Source organism: Chiloscyllium plagiosum, unplaced genomic scaffold (genome assembly GCF_037043375.1).
Source record: "Chiloscyllium plagiosum isolate Xiang-an unplaced genomic scaffold, Cpla_swu_hap1 HiC_scaffold_35, whole genome shotgun sequence".
In the NCBI taxonomy this organism is placed as follows: Eukaryota; Metazoa; Chordata; class Chondrichthyes; order Orectolobiformes; family Hemiscylliidae; genus Chiloscyllium; species Chiloscyllium plagiosum.
In genome coordinates, this window is record NW_028270173.1 from 49,679,158 (window position 1) to 49,689,053 (window position 9,896).

General features: G+C 45.3%; 1 long non-coding RNA gene across 1 annotated transcript; it reads right to left on the bottom strand.

Moving 5' to 3' along the window:
• Positions 1 to 4,445: 4,445 nt before the first annotated feature.
• Positions 4,446 to 7,189, bottom strand: LOC148140826 (uncharacterized). The gene is made up of 3 exons (XR_015752964.1): positions 7,081 to 7,189; positions 6,644 to 6,676; positions 4,446 to 5,634 (listed from the first exon to the last, which is right to left on the bottom strand). It is a non-coding gene; the product is annotated as an uncharacterized LOC148140826 (long non-coding RNA).
• Between the last annotated feature and the right edge of the window lie 2,707 nt (positions 7,190 to 9,896).

A 9,896-nucleotide genomic window follows, 5' to 3' on the forward strand; every position in this document is an offset into this window, starting at 1 on the left:
GGTTCGGAGGTGACTTAATAGAGACATATAAGATAATCAGAGGGGTAGATAGGGTAGACAGGTAGAGCCTTTTTCCAAGTATGGGGATGGCGAGCATGAGGGGGCATAGCTTTAAATTGAGGGGTGATAGATATAGGACAGATGTCAGAGGTAGTTTCTTTACTCAGAGAGTAGTAAGGGTATGGAATGTTTTGCTTGCAACGGTAGTAGATTCGCAACTTTAAGTACATTGAAGTTGTCATTGGACAAGCATATGGATGTACATGGAGTAGTGTAGGTTAGATGGGCTTCAGATTGGTATGACAGATCAGCGCAAAATCGAGGGCCAAAGGGCCTGTACTGCGCTGTAATGTAATGTCCTATGTTTTTTGTCCAGGGAGCCCAGTGTGGGGTTAATGGAGTGGGTCATGTACAGAGAGTCCAGTGTGGGGGTTAATGGAGTGGGTCATGTACAGAGAGTCCAGTGTGAGGGTAATGGAGTGGGTCATGTACAGGGAGTCCAGTGTGTGTGTTAATGGAGTGGGTCATGTACAGGGAGCCCAGTTTGGGGGTTAATGGAGTGGGGTACAGGGAGGCCAGTGTGGGCGTTAATGGAGTGTGTAATGTACAGAGAGCCCAGTGTGGGTGTTAATGCAGTGGATCGTAATGCATGAAATGATGCTCGGCCCAGAGAAAATGACTCCTTTCCCATGGGAAATCCAGTATTGCCGGCCTAAGACCTTCCCCAGGGGCAGTAAAGAGATAGGATGTTCCAGTCCATGAGGTTAGATGTCCCATTAAAACAGGATTAAAGACAGAGGAGTTAGCCATCTGTTTACCTTTCCCCAGCCCAGCCTATCCCAGTTCCTGGGCAGTACCCTGGTGTTAAGATTCAAACATCAGAGATGGAACCTGACTGGGATTGTATGAATGGATTAAAATTCATTGATGTATTTGAATAATGTAAGGTCCGTGTGAAAAGTGGCATATTGTCCCTGATTGGTAACAGCTTGAAGAGATCAATTTTTCCCAACAGGAAAGGGAATCACATTTGCATATGCATGAATAAACACCGGCCAAGCTTCCAAATTGCTCCGTCTAGTTTTCTTAGGCTGTGGAAATTGAAGAGAAAACCATCCTTTTCAAGGGCTTCATCACAGCTGAGCCTGGGCTGGGTTAAACATGGAGTATCCTTCTCCTCCCCGCAGTGTTTACAAGACTTTAGACCAGGAATGATGAAGCTGTTTGACTTCTCCCAATTGACAAAATTAAAATTGTCCATTTCAATAGTTTCCCATTTGCTTGGAGCTTCTCTGATCTCGGGGTTTCTACATCCTGGAGAGTGGGGTGAACCAGCTGTCCCTGTTCCAATCAGTGACTAGGAGGAAGGGGAGTCTGGAAGAACAAACCACCATGAACCCATATGGAAGGGCTCGGAGTTAAAAATACAAGGTTAGCAGCAGAATTGGCCAATGATTATTTCAATCTGTTATGTTAGGTAAGGGGTAGATGTAGGGGTATGGGTGGGTTGCGCTTCGGCGGGGCGGTGTGGACTTGTTGGGCCGAAGGGCCTGTTTCCACACTGTAAGTAATCTAATCTAATCTAATCTTGAGGGACAGAATTTGGGCAAAGAGATATCCTCAGGTGGTAAAGGAAAGGGTTGAAGATAATAACGACAATTTACCACAAGTTAAAAAGGAAACCCAAGAAGGGGGAAGAGAAATAAAAAAAACTCAGGCATTTTCACTGTCATAAGGAAGGAGACATGAGTTGCAATGTTGGTGGTTTAGGAAAAGCACTGGGAAGAAGGATGTGGTAAAACAGGAGAAGCCAGTGAGGTTTGTTAAAGCAGTAAAGGAGATCGATCACAGTGGAAGCTAAAAAGCTGCAGTAGGAATGTACAGCCTGGTCAGGGGTTGGTTGAGAAGAAAGGGCCAGATCTCTTTAAAGAACATTCCTGTGCAGGAGGAGGAGCAGGGAAACAGGAAACATTAATCTTTGATGCTGAGGAATGAGGGAATATGTCATTCAAAAGGAGGACAGAGGCAACCCCAGTATCCATGGAACTGGTTTCCGTGGTTTCGGTTACTGCCACCCGAACACATGAAAGGGAATGTTCCGGAACCAGGAGGCTACCGGGAAGGTAAGTTTCCCATGTAAATGAATGGGCTCGCTCCTATCTGCTGTTTCAAGCTTCCGCGGATAGGTCCTGAAACATATCCCCGCTGGGTACGGGGGAGACTACTGTATTGACAGAAGAGATGGTAATATGTTGCATTCAAATTCAAAGTGAGGTTGGAGAGTCTGGTGAAAAGTGGTGGAGGGTCAATAGGAGTACAGTTTATCCTTGGAAAGGAGGCAGCTGGACCACGGCTGGGAGTAATACCTACTGTGTTTGGAAAACCAGTTGAAAACCCAACAACTGAGGTGTCACAGGAAATATATTCTGGGATTTTTCTACATTGTTGGGTAGATGCCAGTGTTGTAACTGGACTGGAACAGTTTGGATAGGGGAGTGGCAAGTTCTCGAGCACAAGCCTTCAGTACTATTGCCTGAATGTTATCAGGGCCTGAAGCCTTTGCAGTACCCAGTGTCTTCAACTGTTTCTTGATATCACGTGGAGTGAATTGAATTGACTGAAGACTGGTATCTGTAATGCTGGGGACCACTGGAGGAGGCTGAGATGACACTTCTGACTGAAGATTGCTATGAAACCTTCAGGCCTATCTTTCACACTGATGTCATGGGCTGTTTCATCAGTGAGAGTGGGAATATTTGTGGAGCCTCCAGTGAGTTGGCTGGATGTGGCAGGACTGCAGAGCTTAGGTTGTGGGATCGCTTAGCTCTGTCTATCACTTGCTGCTTATGTTATGTGACATGCAAGTCATCCTGTTTGGTGGCTTCACCAGGTTGGCACCTCATCTTCAGGTATGTCTGGTACTGCTCCTGGCATGCCGTCCTACACTCCCCATTGAACCAGGGTTAATCCCCTGGCTTGGTGTTAATGGTTCAGTGGGGGCTATGCCAGGCCATGAGGTTACAGATTGTGCTGGAGTATGGTTCTGCTGCTGTTGGTGGCCCACAGTGCCTCATGGATGCCCAGCCTTGAGCTGCTAGATCTGATCCAAGTCTGTTCCATTTAACACAGTGATAGTACCACACAATACGATGGAGGTTATTCCCAATGTGACAGTGGGACTTTGCCTCCACAAGGACAGTGCGATGGTCACTCTCACTGAGACTGTCATGGACATTTGTACCTGCAGCTGGCAGATTGGAAAGATGGAATCAAGTATGTATTTCCCTCTTGTTGGTTCCCTCACCACCTGCTGCAGACCCAGTCTAGCAGCTATGTCCTTTAGTACAAGTCTGATGTTGGTATCAAACCCACCACACACACTCACATCCTCAGGGAATATCGATGGAATGGAAGTGATGTCCAGAATCTCCATCAGGTTCTGACACAATCTCCATTCCCTCACACTTGTGTGTTCCCACTCTCTGGGAATGGACTTTCCCTGATTGTGTTGACAGGTATGGAGTTATCATTTGGATTTTACAATAGAGGCAGATGGATATTGGTCACTTTGTAAAGGTGATCATTTTAAAGAGGTCAGAAAGTCATTTAAAACAGTGATCTCTGTGTATCAATTCTACAAAAGCTTGTTATTATTCTCATCTAGCAACCAAACAGAATCCCTTGGGTGTGAATGAGTTAAGAGTTGACACTGCTGAGTTAATGCCAAACCGGGAAAAGAGAGAAAGGTCAATAGTTTCGTTTTGACTTCAGAACAGAAGGTTAAAGGTCTCAGTTCAGGGGTGAGAACAGTTTTCTCCTTGCGAGAAATTGATATTTTCAGTTCAATTCAGGATAACCAGAGACCCGAGCCAGAGGGCTGCAGTTTCTGGAACTTCTCAACCGGGAGAGTTTGGATCAAAGTCAGTTGTTGGAACTGGAAAGATTGAAACGATCCGAATTGTGAAAGGTTCATTCCAGCAGATTTGGGAAGGAGTCATTAATCTGTCTCAGCATTCCAAGGATAAGGGAGAGTCGGTAAAATAAAAACTGACAGAGTTGACCTTTTAGTGAATATCTGTAACCGTGCTGTGGAACAGATTGAATCTGTTTTCTTATTTGCACAAAGACCTTTCTGACTGCGGATATATACTATATATAAAATACACAGCTTTGGTTGTTTCTTTTCCTTTCTTGTGTCAACATAGACTCCCTTTGTAAAAGAACATCAGCAGCCTCGTGTGAATATGTTTCAGTGACTAACCTGCATGGTAACCCCATCTACAAATATTCCACCTCGAATCCAGGTTTCATTCCAGGATTGGACTGTCCTTGGTGACCGTCAGCTGGAACCAGAACATCATTCAAACTGACGGGGATTTTGTTCCTGCAGATGGAATAAGTGTGACACAGACTTGCAGGAAGTGACTGAGGGAACAGAGTGTCAGGAATAAAATCCATTTTCATTTTATTCACGTTTCTTACATTCTCATTATTCAAGCACTGTATCATTTTTCAAACGAGAATTACATTGTACCAAAATATAGCTGACATAGTTTAAAAGATTCTGACAGGATTGATCAGGTGCAATGATTTTTTTTATCAAAAGTTATTGCCTCAGTATAATCATTAACATGTCCAATTGGAGGATAGACTTGAAGCTAAAATCCCATTCCTGGAGAGTGGACAGGTCAGGGGTCACTTTACAATTCTCTCCTGTTAATATCTCAAGGATTGTGTGGGTCATTCAGCTGGTGAGCCTGCCCCTTTCCTCAAGTATGGTCAAGTATGTGTCTGAGTGTGAGAGGGTGTGTGCATGGGTGTTTGTTTGGAGGAAAAGGTAGATTTTCACTCTTCCCCCCCACCCCCCCCAGCAGCCTGGGCCAGACATTAAGTGAAAATGCGATATCTTCTGGGGTGTGGTACATTTTATTTTGTTCCAAAACTACAGACTTACAGACATTTTCAACCATCCAGTTCTTAACACACATTGAACAAACCTCACTTTGAGCTTCCTGGTTAGTTTGGGGAAGGCTTGTTGGGGACTTGGATGGTCTTCACTCCCCCAGTTCACATTGAATTGAAGCTCAACACCTGCTGGTTCCAAGAGCCACAAGCTGCTGCTGTGTAAATGAATAGAATCGTTCTTGTGAAATCATTAATAAAAACATCAAAATCAATAAGTTCACAAATAACTTCTAGTGATTACAAATGACACACATTGGAGATTGTAGTTAAACAAATGGTGATAAGTTGTGACAGATTTTAGTATTCAACAATAAATCAGATTTATAAAATTTCTGTAGATATTTATCTCAGAATTAGAATTTGTAAAACTGACATTTATGTACAGAGATTTACATAACATTTGAAATTTGTTAACGTCAGATGCAAAATCAATTTCCTACAATATAAAAACTGCCCCTAAGTTCCCTCAGGATGTTGCCTTATTTCTGGTCAATCACTGACCCACTGAAGACAGTGAAGATGAGAATCTGTGAGGGAGGAAACATCTGTGAAGATCCCTCTGACGGTGACACTGCTCACATTTCTGAGACGGGATGGAAACACGACTTGAGAAGGTCTCGCTTGAGGGATCAGGATCCAAACTTGCAGACCTGGGATCCACTGCTTAACCTGTAGAAATACATTCCCGGAAAATTGATCTCAGTCCTGAAAGAATTGGGTGTGAACAATGAGCTGTAATTCTGTGTGTCTGCTGTGATAAGGAAGGATAGACAATGATGTCCATGTTCATACTGGAACAGGAGAATCCCATTATTCCGGAATGAGGCTCCGGGAATGACCTGTAGTGGGGCCCAGGAAACCCACAAGGTCAGGAATGGACAGACACAAGGCAATCACTTCAGGGTGGGGAGGGGAGGGGAATTAGTCTGACAGGGATTAACAGTGTCTGGGAAGGGTGGGACAGGGTCAGGAGGGGAGGGGAATTAGTCTGACAGGGTTTAACAGTGTCTGGGAAGGGTGGGACAGGGTCAGGAGGGGAGGGGAATTAGTCTGACAGGGTTTAACAGTGTCAGGGAGTGTGGGACAGGGTCAGGAGCAGAGTGAAAATGTTAAACATCACTGGAGCTCCGTTAAAATGTCACTCAACAAATCATGAAGGAGCTGGAACAGAGATATCAGAAGCTGAGAAAATAAAAACAGACTGTGAGAAACGGAGCAAAATATAAACTTGACCATTTTGAGTTATTGTCGCTCAGTCACAGGACCCAGGATTCAATTCCCCTCAGCATTAACAAACCAGACTCAGAGAGCACAGCACAAAGGGAGTGGAGGAAGAGGGATTGGAGGGAGAGAGTAGATGGTGGGGTTTAGGGAGTGCAGTGTGGGGGATGGGGAAGTGAAGGGTGAGGCAGTGGGACACTGGGGCCTGAGGGAACAGGAACTGAATGGTGACGGATGGGGATAACAGATGAAAGAGCAAAGAATTGGATGGAGACGAATGGGGGGTGGGGAAGGTGTGAAAATGAGAAAAAAGTGGGATAAGAGACGAGGGTTTGAGGGTCTTCAGAGTGAGGAAGGTGGCACATGTGTCAGCCTGAGTAACACTCAGTGGAATGTAACTCTGTACTTGCAAATCCCGCTCCATCATTCCCAACACTCTGTCCTCTCAGTCACTTACTGGGAGCTGTTGTGTAGGTCTCACTTGGGGAATCTGCAGAAACAAAATAAATGTCCATTAGAATGGGGAATAATCCATTCTCAAAGGATAACAATACAGTGTGTGGGAATTGAGGTTCTGTAAGAAATCCTAGTTCCCACATTCCTTTCCATCCTCACCTTTTATGGAGATGCTGGCGATCTCTACCATTCCATTGATACTCAGTCAGTGAGGAGGTGAGAGTGTGTGAAGGGTTTAATGATCAATATTAGCCCTGGACTGGGCCGATCACCTGAAGGAAAGTCAGACAGGGGACAGGACGTGTGTATACGTGTGTATGTGTGTGTGGGGGTTTATTCAGTTCCATTCCCCACAGTGCCCTGTACTCCCAGTACAGGAGATTCCCCCACACTCACTCTGTCCCCTCAGTTCTACATTCCCCTCTCTCTGATTCTTACCTCTCCAGGGCTTTTTCCAGATGATCATTCCGAATCTTGCAGCCATTGCAGCGACTAATCCAATCACAATTCCAAGATGAGCATATCCTGCACTGTTTTTCAGGACTTCTGAAATACATTTGAATAACATCAGGATTATCTCTGTTCCTGGATCCGTTCCCAATTCATGTCGATTCGAGACAATTGAAAAGAACTTATCCGTTGGGACTTGATGGGGTTGGGTTAACATTGGTTTGACCGTCACCCAGGTTCACTCTCCTAAAGTCCCTAAAGATCTTATTGAAGGGGGTGTAAAGAATGTGTTGTCCCAATCTAGGGGGATAATATCCATGTTTACAGAAGGTGCTAGATTGAGAGACGGACTGAAGGGACAGTAACAGAGTAAATGAGTGAATTCCATCTGCTTCAGTTTTATCCAATGTGGGGAAGTGTGCAATCATCCACTTTAGATCTGAGGAAGACAAATCTGAACCCTTTCCTGCTGTTGTGAGATTATAAGATGTTAAATATAGTACATTTAGCAAGGCCATGTAGAAACATCATAAAAATCTCATGCATGTTCCATTAAAAAACACAAAGTTAATAGAGTGTTGGCCTTTAACTCAAGGGGGTTACAATATAAAGTGACAAAGTGCATCTTCGGTTAGACTCTATCCAGAGAATGACATTGTGTCCTGAACATCAAACCTCACATCAGACAGACTGTTCTTGGAGGTGGGTATAGTGGAGATTCAGTAGAGTGAATGATAAGCACTGGTCACATTAACCTCATTAATCTGCTCCTGGGATGTGGGGGTCACAGAGACAGAGATGTCTGCAGCACAGAGAGAGACACCCTTCAGCACATCATGTTAACAACAACCAACAAACTGTTCTAATCCCATTTTCAAGCACTTGGCCATAGCCTTGTTAGCCTTGGAATCACAAGGGCACATCTAAATGCTCCTTAAATGCTAATGAGGGTTTCTGCTTCAACATCCAAACACACAGTGAGTTCCAGATTCCCACGACCCACTTTTCCTCACCGCTCCTCGGAACGTTCTCAGATTTAATGTGGATGTTCTCAGACTTATATAAAATCTATTGGCCCTGTTCATTGATCTCTCCAACTCAAAGGGGAAATGTTTCTTCCTCTCTGCCTTATCTGTGCTCCCCATGATTTTATACATCACAATCATATCCCCTCCCACTTCGATCTCCTCTGCCGTATGTAAAACAATCCCAGTCTGTCTCATCTCTCTTCATAACGGAAACTCTCCAGACCAGGCATATCCTGGTAAATCTCCTCTGCACCCTCTCTAGTCCGACCACGTGAATGAACGAATGATTTCATTGTTATGTGTATTTTACAGTGAGAAAACAGTAAGATACAGTGAGAAGATTTTTCACTGTCACCACAATCTGACACCATTTTGATTAGTTTTAAGAACAAGGGGACGGCACAGTGGCTCAGTGGTTAGCACTGCTGCCTCCCAGTGCCAGGCATCCAGGTTCGATTCCAGCCTTGGGCGACTGTCTGTGTGGAGTTTGCACATACTCCCCTTGTCTGCATGGGTTTCCTCCCCCAATTCAAAGATGTGCAGGTCAGGTAAAGTGGCCATGCTAAATTGCCTATTGTGTTCAGGAATGTGGGTGAGGTGCATTAGTCAGGGGTAAATGTAGAGTAATGGGGAATGGGTTCAGGTGGGATATTCCTCGGAGGATCAGTGTAAACTTGTTGGGCCATAGCACCTGTTTCGACACTGTTGGGATTCTATTTTTAAAAAACCAAAAAAATGAGAGTTAAAGCTTCAAGGGAGTCCATGAGTCCTGATCATCGATGATGCTGCACCACGATCCCTCTCCCACTGCCTCACCCACTCTCTACACTGGACCCAACCAACGCTGAAACTGCCACTCTTCAGGCACCATCCTGTATATCTGGGCCAATTCTCCTCTGCCACCGCCTTGCTGCCACCTGCACCGGATCCACCAACATCAGAGTCGCATCTCTCACCATTTGGCCAACCTCACCAATGTCACTATGAGGCCCTCCCACCACTGTATCTCCATCACTAGAGCTGGGTCCAACCAATGACGAAGTTACTGATCCTCAGGTGCCACCTTTTGCTGCTGTGCCTACCCTACCAACATAGCACCTGCTGGGTAGCAGCTGCCAATTCCGATGCCAGCTCCCCATGCTTGCCCTTGGTAAAGTAAGTAAGCAAGGCTCACTTACCACCATCACAAGGTCCACACTCGGCCCAGTCGAGTCCACACTGGGATACTTTGCTGCTGCTGATGCTGTCCAAGCTCAGGAAAAGAGGTGAGTACAAACAGAAAGACCAAAAAAATGGAAAAGCATTCAGAGGAGACGTGGAGCTATACTCCACCGCCATCTTGATGACACATCGTGCCTGTAATTTCTTTTTGATTACATTAGATTCCCGATAGTGTGGAAACAGGCCCTACAGCCCAACAGGTCCACACAGACCCCCCGAAGAGTATCTACCCAGACCCATTTTTTTCTCTTTTTCTTCCTGTCCGGGAGCAGTGGGAGACAGCATGGAGGTGATGTTGGAGACCAGGAGGTTGCTGGGAAAGTAAGAGAACAGTATAAGTTCTTACCTTCGAAGCCTGAGGCCTTTTCCTGTCTGAGAGTAGCGGGAGACAGAGCAGAGGTATTGGTGGAGACTAGGTGGTTGCCGGGAAGATAAGGACTTAGTATAAATTTGGGCAGCGGCTAAACCCGAGATACGACACGTGTAGTATCTCCCTCCCGCCCCCCCACCACTCTAACCAGAAGAAAAGGACTCTGTAAGGTAAGGCTTTCTTTT